General features: G+C 38.5%; 1 protein-coding gene across 6 annotated transcripts in view; it reads right to left on the bottom strand.

Moving 5' to 3' along the window:
* SGCG (sarcoglycan gamma) overlaps positions 1-18,762 on the bottom strand; it is a 110,657-nt gene extending 91,895 nt beyond the window's left edge. For 4 of the 6 annotated variants that reach the window (XM_042023966.1, XM_042023968.1, XM_042023967.1 and 1 more), the window contains exon 1: positions 18,561-18,762. The gene's annotated coding sequence lies outside the window, so the exon portion shown is untranslated. Of the gene's footprint in view, positions 1-2,333; positions 2,380-18,560 lie in introns of all 6 variants that reach the window. The other 2 variants (XM_042023971.1, XM_042023965.1) reach the window with 2 other exon arrangements.
* Between the last annotated feature and the right edge of the window lie 6,823 nt (positions 18,763-25,585).

Raw genomic sequence — 25,585 nt, 5'->3', positions numbered from 1 at the left:
AAGTACATTTTAACAAAGTGCGAATTTATCCTAATGACAAAAAAATGAAGTTTTCCCTTCCAGTGTCCATAGGAGAAATGCTCCAATACCTGCCCCACTAACATTGCACAAGACAGAACATACCCACTTGCCATTTTTGTACCACTGACACTTTCGATCAGTTCCTTAGATGCAGAGAATGCATAGAAAAAACTTGCCTTTTCTATCCCACATTCTTTGATGGGCTCACATAAGTATTCTAACAGCTGATGGCATGGCACCACCCAACCTCCAAATAAACAATGGTGAACTGAAAACACAGCTGTAGACTTTGAAAATGGTGCTGTGCTTGATATGTGGCTTTACAGCAAGATGACTGAGGTGAGATGTTAAAGGTATTCAGGTCACTAAGTACCAGTAAAATCCTACAAAGGGTTGGCTTGGGTTGGAAAGGACCTTAACGATCATCTAGTTCCCGCCATGGGCTGGTACCATATGCTAGTATCAGAACTGGTTCCAAAAGCACCACCACATATGACAGGTGAGGACAAATTGCTACACTGAAACAACAGAACCCACTTGCCACTGTGAAAATGAAGAGTTTGGGACACTTTTTGTAAGGCTTACACATGCAAAGGCAAAGAAAGAACATCCTTTTTTTATGTTGAGCACATAACAATACAGAGCTAGCTTCAGAAGCTTAAGGCCAACAAAGAACACCAAAGGGTGACTCTCCCTAGAGTAACTTTAATGGTATTTTGATGCAATAAGGAAAGCAACAAGGAAACATACTGAGGGACTTTCCATCTTTCAACAGGACAACATGGCAGGTGGACTAGATGATCGAAGAAAGTCCCTTCTGACTGAAGTATTCTGTTCTAGTGTATTCTGACATACCTTACATTTCCATGACCTGGATTTGCCATTCTACTGTCTCATCACTCAGAATCAGAAGGTCCTTCTGAAGCTTTTCAATTGATCCTATTTCTAACTTCTTTTCAAATATCAAAGCTCCAAACCCCAACACAGCCCTTTTGACACGTGCTATCACAGAAAAGACACGTGATGTGCATTGTGCAAGATCCGTGTTATGTGGATGGGTCTCAGCACAGAACTGTTGCAGATCTACAGAGACAATGTTTCTCCACTGCAAAAATTTAGCACGTATTTTTACTCTCTGTTTTCCAAGTTTCAGCCATCTGTTTATCCCTTCACAACCCTACTGATTGTGCCACAGCTGCTTAGTTTCTTAAATTTCTGGTTAGGGAATATCTTGAAAGCATCCTGAGGATATCTGAGGAATCAACGAGAGAATTTTACTGATGTAATTCTCCATGTGCAGGAACACATGATGTCATGCAGATAGAATGAAATTTAAAACTGGAATTGCTCAAAAGACTGATCTAAAATTTGAAAACAAAAATATCTAGCCATATTCCAAGTCAAAAGTATACAATGATTTGCTTTACCCGGTTCTTTTCACACATGCTTTGCCTTCATGACACATACTTCAGAAGCTTAAAAATTCATCTAATTTTTTAACTTCTCAGAAACAAGAACAACAAAATCAATGTCAAAAAAGCTGCATCTAAAACTTTCAGATGCATCAAAGAACCAAAATTATAAGCCACAATGCTGAAGACTGACAGAATGCAAAGAAGCTTTTAGTTTAGCATCCAATCTTCTGAAAATTAAAGTACAACTATCAAAGGGGTAGCAGTATTAAAATGGAAGTTGAAAACTGTCAACTTTTGATAGAAAGATTACTTTTAAAGCGTTAGAAACTAGTCAGATATTTCTAAGTCAAATAAGAGCTTAAATGTTCAGGTTTACATGCGATAGATGCACACTAAAATACAAAGAGAGTATACAAAGAAAAAGCAGCTTGCAGCTTGCAGCTTACAGAAAGGTAGAAGAGGCTGCCAGACCAAACAAAATTTCATAGAATTGAAAAAACATGTAATTAGAATTATTAATGTAAAGGAGCATGCTACTTAATTCAGGTAAGGTTAATTTACCTATTTAATGAACCAGTGCAAGGAATTCTGAAATCTGTTCTGGCAACCTATGCATGGTGATTTAGGCACCAAAAAAAAGGGGGAAAAAAAGAGACAGTGATTTTCATCATATTCTCAATTCCTTCTAAACCCACACATCTTCTATAAGAAGCAATTCTTTAGCAGAAGTAAAGAAAAGACTAGTGAATATCCATTATATCCATTTGAGTAATACATACATATAGAGGTGTTCTCTCCATTTCTTTCTTTTAGGTACCTTCTAGATCCACCATCTACAACAACACAATTTTTTGATTTACTCAAAGTAAACTACGAAAACAGCTTTTAGACCAGTACCTCTTATGCAGAAGACAGCAGCCAGTTCTTTAATTCTCTTTTCTTCCTTCACGCAGAGTTTCAGGGAAAAAACCAACAAAAAAATCCAATGAAAACAAAAACCCAATCCCAAACCCTCTCCTCCCAACCACCCAAATCTGGCTCCTGCCATCACTATCAGGAATAGAGACAATCATCTACCACCAGTTGGTATGCAGGTTATCTTATTTTTATGCGTGATCTGCAACGGAAAGACTCCAGCCTAAATATCCACACAGAAAACTGCAGCATTTTTCTTTCACTACATGTGCTTCAAGATGTCAAGCCTGGGAAACAGAGTCCAGCTACCAAAATATTTGGTATTATTGCCTCCACCGACTCTGATCACATTTCAGACCATGGCTGGACAGTGTCCAGTGTCCATATGCTAGTCCATCTAACAGGAAGATACTTGGTAAATGACTTGAGACTGAATTACAGCTTGACTTCCAAGGGATGGTAGGAAATTTACCAGGCCTAAGGATTCTTTGACTTAATTCTAGGTCCAGGGCAAGGAGGGAGAAAAGGACTGGCCCTGACTTCCTTCACTGTTTCCATAAGGACTTCCTAGAATACAAAATTACCGAAAACATGTCACAGTACAGAATTATTTCAGGGCAAAGAGTAAACAGATCAAGTGCAATGATGCCTCTAGACAGTCCACATGCTAAGAACTTTGCCAGATTGGAAAAGTAAAGCAGATAGATTCCTGGAAATCTGTCTAAAACTCATATACAAAGGCATGACAAGTGGCTCTGATAATTCTTGAAATATGCAGAGAGTAGGAGAATATTCTGGGAAATATCACTGAAAGATGATGTTTCCTGTCCTTACATTCTTTCCTAGGCATTTGTTGTGAGCTACTGTCCAAGACAGACTTTTAGGCAAGATGGAGCTGAGGTATTTCCAAAATTTATCATAAATACAGCACTGGAGATATCAGCACCTCAAACACCTCTCTGAGTCTTCTTTTTTATGTTAAGGGGAGCAAACACATAATTCATTTCTACCTGCAAGAGTTCAAGACTGAGCTGTTGTTCCTGTACTGGGTTCTGTTAGAATAGTTGTTACTTGTATTAGGGAGCAGGGTTTGAGTGGAACCATCGCAGTGCAGACTAACTCTCTGGGACTGATACAGATGGCATCTCAGGATAGGTTAAGAACACTATAGACATCATCAGAACCTGTCTGACCTACACAATATACATTCAGCTGGTAGAACTAGTCAAGGAATCCAAAAATGTTCCTTGGCTGTCCACAAATCTCTGTAGACAGTTATGCACTGCAATTGCCAGTTATAAACATTACGTAGAGGAAAGCAATATAAATAGACCCCATAAACTACACCAAGATAAATGGGACCTCCCCTTGAACATATTCCCTATAAACTTGGTTATTTTCAATATGGATGATTTTCAGTTACATTTTCTGCAAGTATGAAAAGACTCAGATTTTGCTCAGGCTGCAGTCATTCCTCAGGTATAAGCTGGGGCTTTGCACACTTTAAAGAGAAGTATCATTCTCCTATTCAATAAGGACAAGTGCCCAGAAAATGGAAGAGCAGGTGTCAGATATCCCAGGCGCTAATCAGAAAAATTCTAGACCCAATCCTGTTCTGAACTCAATAGGACAACTGAGTTCAATTTTCTGAGCCAACGTTCTGTGTAGTGAGGCCTAACACTTGATGAAAGCGAACAGGCAAAGAGAATCATCCTTCACAAGACAGCAGTTTCTTTCAAACTTTGTACTATAATATGATCACAGATGCCAAACTACAACATTTCATGTTAGCTCATGAAGTTGTATTCCATAAACCAGGACAACTTTATATAAACACTCTGGGATCACAGCTTCACCAATGGTGAAGTTACAGCAACGTCACATCTAGGGAATTACCACAAACCAATGGCTTGTATAAACAGCACAACACATTCAAGAGATAAAGCAGTTCAAGAATAAAGAAGACTATGCTGTGAAAATCTAAACTCTTCTGAAGTAGCTGCCACACCATCTACACTCCTGCTTATATGCAGCTGGGATGCAACTTACCTTTCTGAAGAGTATCAGGCTTGGGAAAAGCAGACGTGAGCCAGTACCCACTAATCATCTCAAGGAACAGACGTAGTCAGTGGACATATTTCTCTCTGAAGTCTTTTTCTGATTATACTACAATGTCCTTTGTTATTATTCCATCTTATATCTGAATCTAATATTCTTTGCTACAGAACAATCCAGCATGAACAGACTGGCTTGAGACTGAACCTATTTAATATTAATCTACAGTCTGGCTGTTTAGGCATTCTCTTGTAAGGTGAAGTAGTATGCTTCCATAGCTAGTAACTTTCTGAATTTGGTTTCCCACTTCCCTGTCCCTTTCTTTAGTCTATAATCAAAAATGTGGCTAGGTCATCTATAGCTTTTTCCAAGTTACATTCAATAAAATACAGTACTCTCAAACAACTCCTTTGCTTCTACTCTGGAGAAAGAATTTTGGACTTGTTAAATTTATAGCCACTGCACTATTTTACATTAACTGTATATGCACTATACAGCAAGTCATAAATTATTTTAAAGACCTATTGCATAGTAGGTCATATTTAGTACAGGTAAATGCCTCCCAAAATATTCCCAATAAGAAGTACACTTCAGAAAAGGGATACCTTGCTAGTTGTTGTGAAAAGGTAGACTGTATTTGGTCTTACGCATTTTATAAGTTTGTATACATAAGGTTCAATGTTACAAAGAATATTTCCTATTTTATAATTTAAGAAGAATTAGATTTTACTTAGCTTGTTTTTACTCAGTTTGCAGCAGGTAAATTGTAATTCTTTTTAAATCTTTCAAGAACTTTAAGAAACACAGCCCAGACATACAATGTAAATTCTCAACGTAAAATCCTGAACACAGTCTGTCAAAACACATCAGGTATGAAAAAATTTACATTCATTTGGCTGTGATCTATAATTTTTCAGGATGACAGCTTGGGCATGTGATCACAAATTCCCCTCTTAGAAGGACAACTTCCATAGCATTTAACATGTCCTTGACACCTGCTAATGTTTATGATCTCCATTATTACCTATGTATGTATCCTATGTAAAGTACTCACAGTACTTTAAATAGGTGTGACATTTTAAGAATTGTAATATTCCAAACATCCAATACTTACAAATCCATAGGATTTGTTATAAGATTGACTTTCAGTGAACTTCAAAACAGAATTTGTCTTTTTGCCTATGCAACGTGTTAGATACCTGCTTTTAAAATTTCTTGTAGAGTGCATTAGCAGCACATAACAATTCACTTCAGATTTAGCCTTCTCTCAGCTACCACCTTTTGCAGAGAATTTTCAGGGCCAGGATTAACTAACTTTAACAGCAATAGCAGGCCAATCCACTTCTGGTACTTTATTTCTCAGGATCCTTGGGACAGAAACCAAGGAACAAGGACTATACAGGATGAAGCCCTTCTGGTGGTGGCACATTTTCAGTGAGCTGATTTCCAAAGGACCAGATAGCCTACTTCTTGTCACAGTGGCAAATACAATCTCATGCCAAAGCAGAATCCATAAATCTTTAGAAAAAAATAGTGACTGGCACTGGACAGCCATCACAGAATGATCCACAGCCTTTCCCTACTGGCCCATGAAGATCTTTAGGAAGAGTTCAGGAGTAGGGCTAATCAATTGTTTTTGAGAGCAGCAGCTCACTTCAAACTATTTGGAGTAGCACAGTCCAAATTACTCTGTATTCACTGTAGAAAGTCTATAATGAATACAGAGTAAGCCTAATATTTCTAGGGTGGGAAAAAAGAGTTTTTAAGAATTACTCTAAAGATTTTATTTTCAGCAATCTTAGGGGGAAGTTTAGGCCCAAGCAGTTTGCTAAGTGCTCTCCCCTTGTCCAGTTACTGTGACCTTGTTTGTTACTTAAAAAGGAAAACAAAGATATGGTATTTTTGATTAGTAAATTAAATGCAAGGTCAAGCTGCTTTAGCAACAAGGAGTTTTGATAAGGTGCTCCCATGCTTATGTTACAAAAACATGATGACCTTAACATTGCTATGAACTCAGGTTTAATGAAAATGTGAAAAAGCGATTTGTGTAGCCAGGAAATATTACATAATCAGAATGTATCAGCAAGTCTAGCTGAGAAGTAAATATGCAAATGTAATACAAAAAAAGGCTATACATATGGATTTTTATGTATACACATAACAAAAACAGGGGTGTTCCTTGAAGTTTCTTCTGAGGTAATGTTTACTTACCTTACAAAAGTGAAATAAGATAATAGGAAGGCCTTGTGATAAAACACAACAGCTTTTATTCCCGTTATAAAAATGTTCATTCTGCCATCTATCTGGTGAGGTAAGCCTGAGAATTCTCATTACAATTTCAGCATGGCTGGTCATAAAAAAAATAAAAAAAAAGTAGGAATAGTTAAAAAAGATAATTGGATTCTTACATGATTGCAATATAGTCTGACACCTCTAAGTAAGGCTATACTTTCTGCCTCTGAACAAAAGGTTACCTGGCATGGGATGTGTCTCCTGTCACTAAAGAAGCTATGAGATTTATTCACTTGGAAAGTTAGGCCCTATTTAGTCTGTTATTTACAGAATAAGTATAAAACCATAATTACGGTTTTATTATAAAATTAGACAAATAACTGGAGTACCACTTCTCACTAAGACATTACTCTAGTTACATAAAATATGTATTAAATTTGCTATGAGAATGTAAGGCAAATATCCAGAGGCATTCCTAATAGCACAAAATGGCATTGTTACTTCCAGAGACAAAGCTGAGCTATTCAAGAACACAAAGTCACCAGTAGCACAGCTTTAATTATATTGGTTTAATTCTGTGAAGAAGCACAGGTGAGGAAAATGTTCTCTCGTTTGAATAGACACTTCTGTAATGGTAAAAGTCCAAAGATCTTTTAGTGGGAAAGACAATCATTCAATAATGACAATGGAGAACACTTACAAAAAAATTAGAACTATCAAACTCATTAGAATGAACCTCATGGTTTCTTATGACAAATGTGATGAGAAAGCCTATAGACACTAAAACCACTAAAGACTCATCAGTAAGGTGAAGCTCAAGAAAACTCATATAATAATAACGATGTTTTCCCTGTATTTTACCTAAAACTAACCTGTGATGACCTCCTGGAACTGCCTAATGAGAAATCTTTTGCTAAGTTAATCAAAACTTCCTCTGTGCTTTCTCCTTCCAGTTCCTGGAGCTCACTACGGAATTTTGCTATGAAATGAGGCCAGACAGCTTTTCACCGGACTTTCAAAATTCAGTTGGATTATGCTCAGGAAGAAAGGAAGTGTCATCTATACTAAAGAGAAGTGATAAGATTGCTTTATAGGAGGTAAGAGACATGAAGACATAGGAACAACATGCAAAAAAAGAAACCAAGGAAAAAGATGACAGAAGCAAACAAGAAAAAGGGACTGAGAAAGAGTGGAGACAATGAAAACAATCTGCAGGAGTTAAGCACAGAACAGAGAGCAACAGGAGTGTCGCATCAAAATATAGCCTGATGTCCAATATTTCAGAGGATAGATGGAAAGTACTTGCTACTACCAATGGTTGTAAGCTTAGAGAAGTCTCCACTTTCCTTAAGAACTGAAGGGGTTTGGAACAGAAGCTAGCTCATTTACATGATTTTAAGATGAGTAGACACAGCTGCTGAAATTTCAACACTGCTTAGCAAAACTCAATAGTACTACTTAAAACTGGAAAGTAATGAAAATTGTCTTGCTTATAACAAGTCAGACTTAGCACTTAAGTGTTAACCTGCAGTATCACCAAAATTACTTAATTTTTCAACTGAATAGTGAATATTTTAAGATTCAACTACTGTGAAAAAAAAGTTATTATTTTGCTGAGTTTGTAGCAGTGAACTCACTTGTGTCTACCTACAGGAAATGGAATCCTGCTATTCCCTGGACACAAAAGCATTTTAACTATGCCTACTTTAATATTTTCGGTTGGATTAGCATCTGAGAGCATTGTAATGTTCATAAGTATCATAAATGTAATTTTCATACAGAATCATAATAATTCAATTAAACATTTGATCCTCATAGATTTTTTTAAAATATTACTTAAAATGAAATACTAAACAATGCAGGAGAAAGAAAATTAAAGTTTTCCATTTTTAGCTGCTCTACTAACAATTCAAAATCTAGTTTCAGTACCTCTTACTAAACTTTCCACAATAAGGCAAGCGTTTCTCAGCCCAAAGGAGTTCTTGAATATAAATTATCAGCATAGAGAACACATCAGATGAAAGTTTAAAGTATATTTCCAAATAAATATGTTCTGAAATAGAGAATTTTGTATCAGTTGTTAGCTCTTGTGATTTCATAAACTCTTTGAAGATTCCTCTCCAAGTAAAGTCATGTGGGTTAAGTGTTCTGGTGTCACTCACTAAAACTATGTTAGTAACAAGTAAAGACAGTGCACACGTCTTCCCACAGCACTGTGCTTGCTGCTCCTAACGATTACATGGGCAGCACAGTCACAGCCACAGCCATTTCCACATTAGTTACTGAAACTCAGATTACTGCCTGTATCTGCACATATCCCTATGCAGATAGCAACCCCTAACTACAGTATGATTACCTGCAATAGACTACTGTATGATCCCTAACTCTTTTGGGATGTACTGGTGTTCAAAGCCAGGCTGGATGGGACTTTGAGCAATGTCATGTAGTGGAATGTGTCCCTGCCTGTGGCAGGGGGTTGGAACTGGATAATCTTTAAGATCCCTTCCAACCCAAACCATTCTGTGATTCTATTCTATGATATAAAGACATTCCTTCCATGTTGCAGGAGACTTACTTCACATACTTTAAGAGTATACCATTTCCCAGAACTGTTATCAGAAAATTATGATGATTTTAATACCCATCATAAGTAGATAAATGAAACTGCTTTGAGTACCTTTCAGACATCTTTACATTTGTTTTCATGCTATTATCGACACATAGTTCCAGTGAAAGATTCTCATTTGTTCCTGTCAACTGATTCTGAAGAATAATGTTCTAGTGTAAGGCTGTTTTACAGGGGGGAAAAAGGAGATAGTATTTGCTTTCCATTCAAATCACCCTGTTTCTGCCATCTGTTGTGACTGTTGAAGATATCACCAGTTGTCCCTGTTCCTCACGCAGTACCAACTGGTTTCTTGTGACAAAGGCCTGGAGCATGTCAATTTTATCTCATGATTTTTTTTTGCCCCATCAAAGACCTAGATTGTGAAAAAGCGTAATTCATGTACTTAATACCAAACGAATTTACATCTAAAACTAACAGGAAGAAAAGACATGCCAGCATCTCCTTTAGAATAAGGTCTGCAATAATAAGCTATTCAAAAGGATGAACAGAAAGAATGAATTCATTTACCAGAGTTACTCAAAGTCAACTATCAGGAGATTTGTACCAGGATTGGGCTACTTCTAGATGATGTCTGTTGCAGCTAATTGCAGAGACAGCTTGTTGACTACAACCAACCTCAGTCAAGCTGCTTATTGTCGGGTATGCATTTTCTTCTTTTTTCACAATTGCCAATAAAGTAGAAAAAATATGATTGCTGATTGTTTTAGTTAACTTACTGCTTTCATGAAGGCATTGTATTTGGAGAATACTGCCACAACTCATTAGTAAGAGATGGAAAAATCACAAGACAAAGACAAATTCAAGTGCCAAGAAGTAATCTTGTGCTAACTAGTAAACCTATATTAACCTATATTAACTTTTTTAGAATATTTTGCCACATGAATTAAAAAAAATTGCCTGCAAAAATAAGTGACTTGCAGACATAGCTGTAAGGTAAGCTTGTAGAGAACTCAACCAAAAAAGTATTCCCATAGCTCAACAAAATTTTCCAAAACCTTATGGAGCTGCAATTAAAACAAAAACAGGATTTTACAGGCAGCCATAAAAATTATTTTCATCTAGTCACTTTTGCTGTTAATTATGACTTTCTGCACACTCTGCAAAAAGCCTCGAGTCCATGCTCATCATTTACACAGTGGGCTGAAAGCTGCAGTACTCATGGGAAAGAGACTGACCCTGATCAGAGATTATACCTGAAAATAACAGTACAATCAATAAACCCTAATGATGGATAGATGAGGAGCAGATTTCACAGATGGCCTCAACTCTTGGATATTTGCATGAGGTGCTGATTTCTTGATAGGCATGGACCTTGAAGTAAGCCTGTCAGCCAAGAGTGGATGCAGTAAATATCTGCTGGAAATGTGGGCTGGGAAAATGGCAAAATTTTCTGCACTTCCTCACCAGCTTAATGATAGGACTAAAGAGAATACATGAATCAGCATGCATGTCCAAAAATTATTATCTGTCAGTATAATGTCTTCAATCAGTTTTGCATCCATCACAGAGAAAGGTCTGGCATGCTCAAAGACATACATGCAGATATAGGTGCCAACTCTACTGGAAACCTGAGACAAGAATTCACTGGCATGCTTGGGCACGCTTGCATTTTTTGTTGGAACGGAGGACTGAATGGATTTGTTTTTAGCATATTTTTGGACTCAGCTGAGCAAACAGTAACAATGGATGCTTAGTTTGGGTTACTGATTCAACTGGCTGCAAGTTAACCTACCCTTTAGACACCAAACAAACAAAAAAACCAACACAAAAATATCTGAATATGGCTCCTGACAAAAACTGCATAATTAACACATAACTTCAAAATATTCCAAAGAATTCAGTATGTGTAGTGTACGAGACGTTGTACGACACTAAAAATTCCAAGAAAAAATATTAAGACGTGTCTTGGAGAGATTACCACAAAATACTCCCAAAACTGAGAACAGTTTGGTAATCATTAGTAGATAAAAGTAGATGATAAAAGCACCATACTTAAAGAGAGGGAGGGATGCTTCCTTTTAGCACAGATATTTCATTTGTCTAATGAAATGATTAACCTTCACTTATGGGAATAAGAAAGCAATGACAGTGAAAATTTCTTTACAATCTAGGCATACTTCCTTTACTGCTCAAATGCTAGTGTTTAAAAAGACAAAAGCGATCCCTATTCTTGGAAAATCTCTAAATAGGGATTAGGAAGGCAAGATACAAGCTGGACAAAGAGCAGAATCATACATATATCCTATTTATACAGTATTAAGAACCCAATAACCCATGTTGATGGGTTACTGCAGACACTTCAGAAGTACCATAATAACTTCCCCTAAAAAGGCAGGCCTGATGAGACTGCTATATTGCTCTCAGCCATCAGTCAAATGTGCAGTTAAGAAGACAGCATATGCTAACAAAAGGATACTATTGAAGAAGACAAAAAAATACCTTTTCCCATAAATGCATATGGTTTGCTTGAAGCCCTGTTAATTTGGTTGGAGGACAGGCACAATTTTCACTGCTGATCTAAGTAAAGTTGACTTCGCTTTTCCTTTGAGAATTTAGAATTCAAGATTTCAGTAGCCTCAAGTCTGGTGCAAATGCAATGCTCAAAAGTAACATGAAACCAACTGTACTCCTTAAAATGCAGTATTTTTAGTTGCATTTTCAATTTCTTAATGTATACCCTTGTAAGAGAATGCATAAAGACCTGTGCAACACTGTAATATTGCTGTAGCTTTCAAAGCTACATTCAGTTGCACCAAGAACTGCAGAATGTCTACAATGCTTAACCTGAAAATCTTTTGGAACAGAGAAGTCCTTAGTGATACCTTGGGTAAATTGTTGCAAAACTTGACTGAAATGTCGTGGTAATTCCATCCTTAAAAAAGCCATGATGAGTGAGTGTACTTAACCCCCAAAGCACAGCTGCTTTTTTTTGCCTTTTTAGGTGGTATTTAAACCAAGCAGTACCACAGCTTAACATGACTATTAAGTTCAAAGGTGTAGTAAGTGATTCAGACCATCAACATTTAATACCGTAGCTTTCTCTACACAGACTGAACAAGAAGAAAGCATTAAATGTTCTTGAATTAAAATGCCATAATTGACAAGATGATTTAATCAGACTACAGTAGAAGGCTCTCTGAAGGCTATCTGTCCTGGTGTCACTCACTAAAACTATTTGTTTACAGTAAGTAAAGACAGCACACACATCTTCCTGCAGCACTGTGCTTGCTGCACCGGACAATTACACTGGCAGCACAGTCACAGCCATTTCCACATTAGGTGCTGAAACTCAGACTCCTGCGTACATTCCTGAGCGTTCCCCCACACAGATCGCAATCCCTAACTACGAGTATGATTTCCTCCAGTAATACAGAGACTACTGTATGATCCCGAACTCTTTTGGGACATTCTGGTGTTTGCTTGGAGGGGGCTTTGTACAACCTGGTGTAGTAAGAGGTGTTCCTCCCCATGGCACAGGGCTTGGAACTGGATGATCTTTAAGATCCCTTTCCACCCAAGCCATTCTATGATTCTATGACTTCTGGGAGGACCTTGCATTAGCCAGCCAGTGAACTAAGGGAAGAAGATCCCATTGTATAAAGGCTTACTAAGCTCATCACATTCCTTAAAAGATCCTGAGAAGACCTCTTGACTTCTTTCTAGAACCATGAAGAACACAGCTCATCCAACAATGAAATGTCCTGAGAGAAGTAATATGACCTTGCACTTCAGCCAAATAAATAACTCTGACCACTGCCAAGACACAGCAAATGGTATACTAAAAACTGAACCTTCTTTCTAAAGAATAGAAGGCTTCAGAACTCAATGTTGGTTCCAATAACGAGGAGGAGGAGGCAGGATGTCTGTGGACTTCCACAATGGTTGCTATTGCAGTCTCTTTAAGACTGGTTACAAACTTCTTTCTCAAATGATTTGGGGAAGTTTGTTTTTGAGAACGGATTGAGAGATTCCAGTGAAATTTATTTTATCAGCCAGATCTTTCCATTTTGTTTCTCTTTCCTTGGTTGTTTGATTTAAGTACTTCCAAGTTTTGAAATCAGCACCAGGAAAAGTCCTTTTTATTTATGTGCATATGCACCTCTGTATGTAAAAAAATAGGGCTGTCTTCAAAACTCCAAGCAAAAATCTTCACAGCCTGAAGAAGTGCTGCGTCCAAGAAAATCAAGTCAGGGAACTAGTATTATGCTATGATTTTTCACATACAGCATTTTTCTCACATAATGTTGCATATTCGTTTACAATTCCTCATTAGCAAATAAATAATTTGGGAAAACTGACAGTTACAGACAAAAATTCCTTGTTTCTGAAATCAAATAAATTGCTGGTTTAGAATCAACTTCTATATGTTATTTTGTCATTTTTAGATTAATGAATGGAGTTTTCAGTGTATGCTGTACAATTTCTTGAATCTTGGAACCTTTTTCTCAAAACTTCTAAAAGCTATCTACTTTTCTACAACTTGGAAAACCAATGTTTTTACAATATTTTTGATGATAATAGACAGCAAGGGTGTTCAACATACAAAATCCAAATTCCATAGTGCAATTTTTATAAAACAAATAGAAGCTATCTCTCCAGGTTTACACAGACATGATATTATGAAGTTTTCAGAATTATTTATAATAAATATATCCTCAGAAGTATTGAATGCTTAATGCACAACCACAAGTAAGGAATTTATTTGGGTACTTTTGTATGACTCACATATGTTGTAGTTTCCAAAAGCAATTCTTCAATTACAGAGGCTGATACATGTAATGTGACTTGACAGCAATATTGACAAATATATTAATTTGGAACATCACAGTGAGTCAATTCAGTGAAGTGGAAAAAAAAATAATTAGATGTTCAGAACCACTCCATTAAATCTAAGAGTCTACATATTAGTAGAAAGCAGGTAAATATAACATCAAATTTAATATAATGGCAATTTCAGAAAAGACCATAGATTGTTAAGGATTTCAATGCCATACACCTCTAACAGAGAATCAGTTTTCTTAACACTATTTGTAGTTTTCCTCTAATGTTTTTGTAAATGCGTACAAATGTGAAACTTGAATAAGCCTTAAAAATTATCTAAAGCATAGCAGTTAACCAAACTGCTCAATAATTTGACATATTATTCCCCATTATTTGGTGACTAAAGTCACTTACTACAAATAATTGTCAGAAACTAAAAAGAAAAACTAGCACTTATATTACCTTGTTAATTTTAATGAGGTTTTGTGTACAGCATTTTAATTACAAATAGTACACATGATATGATTGCAAGGGACACTGCCCAGGAGTATTTTGACCTGAAATTCAGGAAAAGGTATTCGGTTGCTCAGTAAAACTATTGTATTAAAAAGGGTTTCTAAATTAAAAGACACTTTCTTTCCTTTAAAGCTGTGATGTTTTGCAACAAAACATTTCTTAAACAAATACATACTACTCCTGCTTTGGACTTCATAATAGTTTCTAAAAGACAATAATACCCATATTTATACACTCTATGGACTGAAACCCATTAGATCGGTTAATTAAGAAAATAGGTTACATTGCCATATTAAGAGAAGGCTCCCCTAGTCTTTCCTGACAGATATTATTCCTTTATTAATAAGAGAAGTGACAGAGTATAGTTTTTACATCTGAGCATGACATAAGGCCAAGGAGATCTAGAAGCTAGAACTAGGAATCTTGGTATACAGGACTACAACTCAGAATAACGATGTTAAACTGAAAACATGATCTGGGAGAAAATTAAGATGCAATTAAAGAAGGTAAATAGTTTAACTAAGAATAATCATCTGAGAAAATACCAGATGAGGACACATAGCATGTAGCTACACTGGTATTTTGGTGGTTAGAGTTACCATGAGTAAAAGTGATCAGCAATACAATACTCTTGCATAAAAGACAACACACTACCTTGAACTGAAACTAATCTTTACAGTTTACTTGTTGGTAAGGCTACAGCTGTAATTTCCTTATAGAATATTCTCTACCTAAGAAATAAAGGAAGAAATTAAAGGAATTCAGCAGAAAATATTAACTATGAGAGGTCTAAAAAAGGTTACTAAGAAAGCAAAAATTAAATAATGAGGAGTCTTTCAGTTGGGAAGAAACAAGTAGAAATGTAACAGATGACAGGGAAAAACACCCAGAATGTGCACGCAAAGTGAAAGCTCATTCTGCAGAAATATTACTTGTTTGTGGTGACCAGAAGGAATCCTTTCCCTAAATCTAGGCCTGTCTTTTCACAGATTTATCATACGTACTTCTCAGTGTCTGGGAACTGAACTTGTAACTGAGATGCAATTTTCTTTAGCCAGTATATTCCACTTTCTTGCTTCTGTAAAAACACTACACACAGTTAACTAGTTCCACAATGATTTTATCTACTCCAACCACACCAGATGGGTTTAACAATGAAGTAAAAAGTTTTCTATCATGATTTAAGAGAAGTCTTTAAATATAGCAGTACAAGGTCTGCAAACAGAACTATAAGAAAAAAAGCTGTATAAGCAACCACAGTTTTCAGGTAAAAGCAAACACCTCACCTGTTTCTTCATGTACACCTTTACCCAAAATCCTCAAGGTCTGCATTACCTACAAAAGCAGGCAACTTTGGTTTTAGAACAAATGTTCATGTTCAAAAACCAACCAAACAAGCCCCCCTCAACCAAACAAAAAACCACCACAGCAAATAAAACCCCAAACAAACCACCAAACCCTCCATTCCTAAATTCCTCCTCTTTTCCCCTTTGCCTAACTTCTCACACTTCCATACCTTAATGGCACTTTATATGCCTCACTTGCTTCACCTGGCCATTTTCATTGCCTAAGATTTTGCATGCTGTAAAAGAATATTTGTTGGACACACAGCTACATTTAAGCTTCTCACTTCTAACATGAGCTTCTATCAGCTTTTGATAGCAATCTCTATATACAATTTGGACACATTATCAGAACAGCTACCTTATTAGCAAACAAAGCATTTTGCTTCAGTATATTCTAAATAGGAAAAAAACATATGCCACCTCTGCATAGCTAAAGTACCAGTACTGTGAATTTAACTAAGATGCTGATATGAATAAAATTAACTCAAATATCTGGTTACAGAACTGGGCACTAAATCCATAGGCTTCTAAATATTAAAACTATACAAAAAATCTTAAGTTAAACCCAGCATCACTACATTAATTCATCCTTACCTCTTAGTTACATCCTAGCAGTGCTTTTACAAGCAATATATTCACTTTCACTAAAAAAAAACCACATTGAAAAGTTAGTCAGACAGTTCAGAATGACATCTCCTTTTAACACACTACACATGCTCGCTCCTATGCAATCCAAGTTCTAACTGTCATGCTGTCAAGGAAAATGATAATTCCCTAGTCATATCTTATCTTTTCAAGGAAGTAAGAACTACAGAATATTTTACAATAGAAAATTGTATCATATGTTTAATAAAACCTGCCGCTTGCATGAAAGCCCAGAGAGATGTTGTATTTGAAGCTGACAATGAAAAAGAAAAAAAATAAAAAAACCCAACCAGTGAACAAAACGCACAAAAGTGGGAAGCTTTTCAAGTTTTATACATGCCTATCCTTCTATTTCCTCAGCCCTCTCTCAGCTTAATGCAATATAAAAGTCCATTATTAAAAGCCCGAGCATATGTAAAGCAGTCTTAGAGCTGCATTGGGTCATTAACTGTGATAGACCCTCTTAAGGAATATGTCCATGTGCTTATTAAGAAAAGTCCCAACCCGAAAATCACTTTAAGTATGGTGCCTTATCAAGGTCTGACAACCAGGTGTTACCTGCAACAACAGATGTACATAGCTAAATGAAGTCTGCTTTTGAATGCTCCCCTAAATTTGGTTCAAATTTGTTCTATTAAAAAACAACCAATCAAAAAACACCCCAACACCAAGACAATAAACCCCCAAACCAAAAACCTACTCATACTTTTTTGATCTATTGAAATTAGGTTCATTGCATTTAAGTTTTTCCTTTGGATTTTTCAACAAATATTGTGAGTTTACCTTGGTATTTGAAAATTTGTAAGTAAAACAGAACTGCAGCTGATAGTTATGGTAGACCATCTCCAGATAAGCAAGCGAGTTAGTGCAGAACATTCTCTGTAAGGGGAAATTGCCTTATTTGAAATGACCAGAATCTTTCCACCTTCAGTGCAGTTTGCAATGTACATGTCTTTGTTCAGTCTTGGAAAGAAGGAGGTTTCCCAAGGTACAGGTTTTTTGATTAGTTATTTTTTAAAGTGGTTCATTTTTGCTTTGTAGAACATCTGTGTGGAGCTCTGTTCACTTTTGATTCCTTAAGTTACTTCAGAAGAACTAAGCAAACTATTTGAGTCTGTCCTTTATATAAATTATGAGCAAAGGGGGAAGAAAATAATTGCAAAACATTTAAACTGGGATTTGATCTCCAGCAGCGTTATAATGATTCACACATTTTATTAAAAGTTTCTGCTTAATCTACAAATGTTCAATTAAAAAGCCCCAACGAAGTATGACTCAAAAAGAACAGCAGTTTCATTGACTGTTACGTCATACAACATAACAAACCCACTGAAGTCTCAGGCGTACTGCTGTGCATCTCTTTCTCGTAAGACTGCAGTTTGTTTTTCCTAAACATAACTAAATTGACACAAGGAAACAGGTAAATTTCACAGAAGAGTAAGATGTAGCCATTAAAGATGCCGACCTCACACTTCTAGGGATACTTGATCCTATTCCGCTGCAACAAACCAGAGTGAAAACAACGCCGGAGTGAAACAAGTTGAGCGAACTGCTGGCAGCACCGCTCCCGGCACCCGGGGGGAAGCCGCGGCACCCACTGCCCACGGCAACACAGAAAGGCTGCTTCTCCCTCGCCACGCTCCCGTCCCGCGGTGATCCTCTGCCGCTTCTCTCTGCCCCTCACCCCGCTGGAAACTTTCTGCGGGGCGCGGCACGGCCGCTGGCACCAGTGCCGAGCCGCTGGGGCCGCGGGATGCCGGCACCGCACGCCTCGCCCCGGCGAGGGAGGCACAGCCTCGGGCACCGCACTGAGGTACCGGAGCACCAAGCGGGTCCTACCGAACACACCGATGTGCCACCCTACACCGCGGGCCGCCTCCCGCCCGCCTCCCCTGCCTTTCGCCCCTCGGCCGGCGGCCGCAGGGTAACTTTCCAGGGGACGCTTGCCCTCTCCCGGCACTGGAGGCGTGTCGGGTCGGGTCGGATCGGGTCGGGCCGGGCCGGGCAGGCGTGTGGGGCGCTTACCTGATGTCCCCGCTCGGCTGCAGGGCAGGGCAGCGTCCCCGCGGTCCCCTTCATGCCCGAGGGGCTGCCTTGCCCGCATACACGTCCTCATCCAGCTTCCTGCCCGCGGGCTGCGCCGCCTTCCCTCGCCCTGGCGGGGCAGGCGCCGCTCTCGCGGTCTCGCCGGCGCGGCCGGGAGGGAAGGAGGAACAGAGGACGGGCGCCAGGAGGAGGAGGAGACGGAGAAGCCGAGCAGGGGGCGGGAGACCAGCTGCGCCTTCCCTCTCTCCGCCCCAGCCGCCGAGCGGCCACAGAGCGGCTGCGGACGGGCTCCGCTCCTCGGCCACAGGGAGCGCAGGGGCTCCCCCGGCCGCGGCTGCACCGAGCCTCTCCCGTGTGCTCCCGGCTCTGGCGGGCAGGGCAGGGCAGGGCTCGGCGGCGCCTCTGGAGGGCGCCCCGATCCCAAAGCTCGGCGCTTTGGCGGCGCGCCCCGGCTCCAGCGCCGGCGGCCGGGCCGGGCCGGGCCGGGCCGGGCCGGGCTGGGCTGGGCTGGGCTGGCACCGCCGCGCCTTGCCCGCTGCCGGGGATGGAGTTTGTGGCCGGCCTCAGGGTGGGAGGGACGGCCTGTGGAGGCTTCGGGATGTGTGGTAGGAGCCGGGCAGGACCGATGTGGTAGAGAGCACAAAAGGAGCTAGAGGGCAGATGCCGGAGGAGATTGTGAGAATACGGCTTTGCGCAGTTTAGAAGAAGAAAAAGGGATCGGGGAGGGGAAGAGGGAAACTGACCGAGACAGAGAAGAAGGGTGACGTGCAGATGAATGATAAATGTATTTTTTTCCTGATAAGTTTTGCGGGAAGGGTGGTCAGAAAGGCAGGCAAGAGTGAATACCAATGGGATAACTGAAGAGGAGAAAGGAGTAGGAAAGGATTGTCGGGCAGCAAAGGGGGAAATGTATCCTGTAAAAGTCGGCAAAGGGAAGGGGAAGAGACTAAGGAGATAAGGGTTCGGAGGAAGCCAAAATTTTACTGGGCTTGGCAGGAAATACATGTGAAACTTAGGTGATGGGTATGGAGAAGAAGTTTAGCTACCCAGAGGTTAGAAAAATGAGTCACTGAGAAAGTGATTTTAACTTAGAGGGGATTTTAATTAGGGGAAATATGCACAAGTGGAAGCATTGGAAAAGTAGGAAATAAGCACTGCAGGAATTGCTGGACAAGAAGGAGCTCTGAGATCAAAAGAACAATTCCCAGCTTGAAAGGGCTAGCGCGTCTGAGCAGAACACACTAAGTTCTTGGTTGAAAGGAGTGGAAGTGTTGCTTCTATATGGAATAGAAATCACCCTATCCAGAAACTTCTTCTGTAAGAATTGTGCAGTATATCTTACCATTTTCTGGCAAATTGTGCCTTCCCATGTGGGTAGTGGAGAGTTGGATTCAACCTCTCCAAACTAAACTCACGTTTACAACCAGTGTAGCAAAGTGGACCCTGACCATCCAGGACTAGCAGTAAAAGCAGTATTTACTACAGACTTGATATCATCCTAGTCCCTGGAGAACTGAATTGAGCTTTAGCTTTTAGCCAACCCGGTTTGAAGAATGTATGGGCATGTAGATTGATTGCTTTTAGCGTTAACTGATTCGAAGTTCATGCTGCTGAATTGAACTACGCAGGAATGTCTACCATCCCTCATGTGGAAAATGACTTGAGATACGATGGCATAAAAACTGGGATACATGGAACTGGAGTGGAAATTACTGTGTTTACACTGAAGTGTGTAATTGAAGTATTTACTGTAGAAGTGAGAGGGAAAAATGCTGAACATCAAATTAATCTCTTCATCCAGATGATAATTTATTGTTGGAATAACCCCTTCTTCCATTGACCTCCTGCAACTTTTTGACCTACAACACTCTGAAGTGGGGTTTTTTTGTTCTTTTTTTTTTTTTTTTTTTTTTTTTTAAAGTCAGAGTTTTATTCTGGTCTATTCTAACCTCTTGCATCTCAGCTATTGTGAGACAGGTGTAATGAACTGTAGTAAATTTGTGTCTGGCACAAGGCTTGTGCTGTATGAGTGATGTACAATAAATGGAGTATTGTAGGCACAGGCTAGCCAGGGTATAGATTGGATTGGGGAAAAAAAAAAAAAAAAAAGGAAAAAGGAAAAAAAGGTATCCTAGCCTGCTTTGGGGTAGAACTATGTAATCTGTATCTTTCCCTTTGGTTTTCTCTCTGTGTTTTCCTTCCTGCCCTTTATTGTGCAGAATCTTCCTTCTTCTTGTGGCTCATCAATCCACCACTGTTCTAATGTCTAAAACTAATTTTACATATTTTGTATGTATATAGAAATTTGTATAGGAGTTGTTAACAGAGATATAGAGGATGACACTTGCATAAAAATCTCTTGCATAAAAATGATGTGCCAGCCTGGACTTCCAGTTGCTGTTGTAGTATTGGGGAAAATAATGATGGTTAAAAAATAAATGTTTAGCTGGTTGTTCATAGGAGTTGGAAGTTCTCTGGCAGTTACCTGTGGAGCTGCTGCTCAGGACTGGTGAAAATCTTGTATATATGAAGCAAGGTGAGATCAGCATTTTCAAGTAATTTCTGAGCTTTGTCATCCCTGATTTTTTTGGTGATCATTATGAAGATCTGTAGCTCACCAGGAAATCTATTGTGAAAGGCCACTCTCTGAGGTGCTGTTTGCTACCAGTTTGTATTGTGTGTAACAAACCTCTTTTGGTTCCTTGTCTGAATTTGAGATAATGAACTGCAAATTATTGTCCTGGATGCACTAGCAGGTTTAATCAAAATCAGTGAAAAATTCAATCATTTTCTTAAAAATATGTACTTGTTAACATGATCTATACTTGTTAACATAATCCATAATGTACATGGATTTGTAAATCCAAAATATATTTTAAAAATTCTTGGTATGGGTAAAATGCTCACAGCATGCTTTAGTCACTGGGACAGCATTAGAATTTGATATGTTGATCACCTAGATTCAATGGTATTAATAACTTGTGCATAAGAATCTGTTCCATATAAAATGAAATATTGTATTATGGATACCAACTATAAACTCCCTGAAGAAAACACATTTATTCTGAGTCACTCTGTATTTTCTTTTTGAAGACAGATTGCATATACAGTGGAATAAACAGGGAGTGAGAGATAAATGTAAAAATATTTGGATTTGTAATGAACTGTCTAACATGTTGATCAGGTTGGGTTTTTGGCATCTATACCATCATGTAAACAGTTGTGTTCACCTTCTCCTCCCTCACCTGTCCCCACCACCCATCCACCCCTCGTTGGCCATGTTGCTTATGTCTTTTTCTGGATTCCTACTCAGCTGTGACAGAAGCTGAATAGCTTTCCTGATAAAGAAACTCAAGGTCAGAGTTGGGAATAGCTCATACTGACAGCATAGATCCACCTGTACTCAGCTGGATCATAGCAGCTTGCTCATCGTTCTCCAAAGTCGTAGCCTTTGGGTTGTGCTATGACTTCTCACTGTGCTGTCGTGTGCCATGTAACTGTTAATCTGCCAGCATGGGCCAACCCTTCAAAATTTGTATACTGGACTGTGAAACAGTCAGGTTGTCTCTGGGAAATCTGTGGTTCATGCTACAAATCCAATACTGTTCCTTGAGCACTTAAAAAATAGCAATGACCCCCCCCCCCCAAAAAAAAAAGCAACAAAACCCAACCAAACAAAAAACCTCCTAACAACAAAACCAAAATAATGCTCTAGAATTCTTAATATTTTCAAGGATTACAAGGATTATGCCCCAGTGATCAGCTTCCTTCTGAGAAAAAAAGTCTTAGGTGGTTCTATAAGGCCATCTCCTTGGACACTGTGTAAGTTCAAGTCTGAAAAATGCAAGGTGATCTGTCTCAGGGCTAAAGGATGCAACAACTGTTCTGTGGCTATGTGCTATATGACCTGCTTTTTCTGTGAGGACCTATACAAAACATAAAGCAAGCTTTTGACAGCATATTATCCCCTTCAAGAAAGACAGGGCTTTATCTGAGCTCCAAGGTCAGGTATCAGTAATAGCTCCCCTCTTGAAATCTAAGGATAGAGTGCCAAGGTGTTTCTTCACATTCAGACCTAGAGCCCATGAAAAGAGCCCAGGCTAGGTATAAGCTCCAGAGGACTGGAGCCCATGGGCAACCTTTAGTTGGGAATTACACTGTGCTTCTTATAACCCCAAGCTCCTGAGAAATTCATACATTCTCCTCTTCAGTTTTTCTGTTGCCCATTTTATTTCTCACACTGCATCTGGAATCCATGATTATCTCTCCAAGTTGTTTACGCTCTTTATACAGGCAACAAAAAGCTAAGTGCATCCTGAGCATTCTGAAGACTGCTTTTGAAGATTTCTGGCTACTCCTGTTGACTCTACAGGCACTCGGGCAATGATTTCAGGATTCATTTGTAAACTGAGGTCTGCAGCCTTTTCTGGCACCTTCTCCATTGAGGGGCCCCAGAGTGTAGGTATTGGTTCAGTCCAAGGCTCCTTTTGATGCAAACCTGCTAGATCCAACCAAGAGGAAACCCAGACGGGATAGTTTCCTAGGTCATTCCTGGCAGGCAGTTTTTTGCATGCCTTCCCTGTCTCCTTTTTTCCCTTCAAACCTCTTAAGATTTTTTCCTCTTATATTTGAATGTACACTTTCAAAGATTTCTTGCTTCAATGCAATTTTACTGTAATTAATTCAGACGACACATTTTGCTTGTCTTTTTGTACCCTTTAGGCCTGACCAATATGAATGCACTGTTAGCAGAATGAACACAGTTCTCATTCCAGCAGTTCTGTACCAATTTATATTTAATTATTTTCTTCTCAGTTGCTATTTTATCTTTTTTTCCCCCCTCTATCTGTGGAGAAAGGGATAAACTAATTAGATTTTAAATGCCATATTGCAGTTCTGAGTAAGGTATTACTCATTAAAAATAACCTTTTATTATGACCCATTTTGTCACAAAATGTGTCTTGTTGGTCATGCATTGTCCCTAAGTTAAATTTTTAACAATTAAAAAAATTAATTCTACCTACTTAAAGCAAATCAGTCAGTGATACAATGTAGCTGGATAGGTTTTTTGGTAGTGTCGTGGTAAAGGTGGTTCATAAGCATGAAACTGTTGTTGTAAAGCAATTGTAGTAGGGTGGCAACTGCTTGAAAAAATAATTGTCTCACAATGATGTATGGTAAAATAGTGTAATATATTTAAACTGGTCAAATATGAACACTAATACTTATCTTTTTCTTTTTTTGAAAGAAATGGGATTATTTCCTGAAATTATTAGAATCTTTTTCTGTAGTTATACAAAGAAGATGGATCTCTGTTGTAGGTATTCTAGCGGTGGTTATAAACAAGCCCTTTAATATCCTTCTGACAAAAGGGTTTAGAACATTGTTAACAAGGGTTTTCTGCTTTGCTTTGGTTCTGGTTTTACTTCTTCTATCTAAATTATGCTATATCTCTTGCCAAATTGCTATCAACATGCATGTGGCGTAACAATTTTATTTTCAAATCTTTACTGTCAGCCGAATAATGTCCTTTCATGACAATATCTATGGAAGTGTGAATTCCTTGGAGGCTTTATAATAGTAATCAGTACTTTTGAAATTTCTTTTGTGCTGTTATTCAGACTTTAGCAACTGAAGAATTTGTTGACTCACTAGTTCTTGTGTCATCTAGATGAATTCATGCTTGCTCTATGTCTTTTAGATGTACCGAGTAATGGTAATAATAAATCTGGTGCTTCAGTTATGTTACTACATTGAAATGTTATTTTACATCATTCTTTTACTGTGCAGTAGTTGTGCTGGAATCACCTCAGCTATCATGTCTTATATCTGTCATAAAATTTTAAGTTTAGTTTATATTATTATGTGCATCTCTGTTTCACTTTTAAGAGTATGGATAACACGTGTCCGAAGAAGGAGCACAAGGAAAGTAAATAACAATAAAGAAACAAAATCTCGCTCATTACAACCATCAGTATAGAGACAAATTAATACATAGTAGTAGTCATGAACAGGTCATGAATTCTATCCTGTTTGTAGGCTGTTAGGAATATATACAACTCACTTCAGCTATTGTACTGAGTATGTTCAGTTGTATACGTGGCTAGATATTTACAGCATGAACCATTACTTCATGTACAATAATGAATAGAGAAGTCCCTTAATAGTACCTAAAGATAAAACCATTTAGAATAGTCCATGAGAATCAGTGCTCAGGTCTTATCCCACAGTCTCACAGGTGGAACAGAGATGTGCCCTCTGCTGTGCCATTGCTTCTGTCCTGACTCAAAAAAGAAAAATTTGGACTGTTATGAAATCCCCAGACAATTTGGAGTCTTTCAGAATTGCTTGTTCCCAATTAAATTTCACCCTTCAGTCTCGAGGCTACAATGGTATTTGAAGCTACATTCTTCTATGAGAGGTCAGTGGCAGAGTACACCTCAAATTGTCCCTTATCTGCTTGTAGTAGAATTTCTAGTGTATATTCTTACAGAAGTTCAGAAAGATTCTGAAGTTAGATTCAAGTGTGGCAGATCGCTTATGACTTCTAAAGGAATACAGGAGCTTTTGAGAGCCCTCAGTCCTGTGTTTCTGCTGTTTCAAAACACAGTGAAGAAACACAGATAATTTCCCACTGAAAAGGAGGGAATTATAGCAAATGGCAGCCAGAATAAAATAGCTACTTTAGAGTTGTGGCTACCTTTGCAAAACTGAAGTCCAGTTCCATGAAAATACAAGAACTTTCAGGAACAGTAGCTGAGATGAAATAGCCATGAGGAAAGCCACTATTAAATTGTAGAATCCTTTAGCATATTTTTCTCAGTTAGAAAAAAGTATCTCAGACTTTATTTTAGTATTAAATATATATTTTTTTCTCAAACAAAATACAATTATGGCATTGAAAAGGATGACCAAATAGATCCTGCTTCTGTGTAACTAGTGCAGGATATAAATTTTCTTTGCAAAATACAAGTTAATTTAGGATAAATGTAATAAAGGTGAGA

This window comes from Corvus kubaryi, unplaced genomic scaffold, assembly GCF_017639235.1.
Source record: "Corvus kubaryi isolate FWS band 111438036 unplaced genomic scaffold, C.kubaryi_AGA036_p1.0 37256, whole genome shotgun sequence".
NCBI classification, from domain to species: domain Eukaryota; kingdom Metazoa; phylum Chordata; class Aves; order Passeriformes; family Corvidae; genus Corvus; species Corvus kubaryi.
This window is presented reverse-complemented; position numbering and strand designations above follow the sequence as displayed.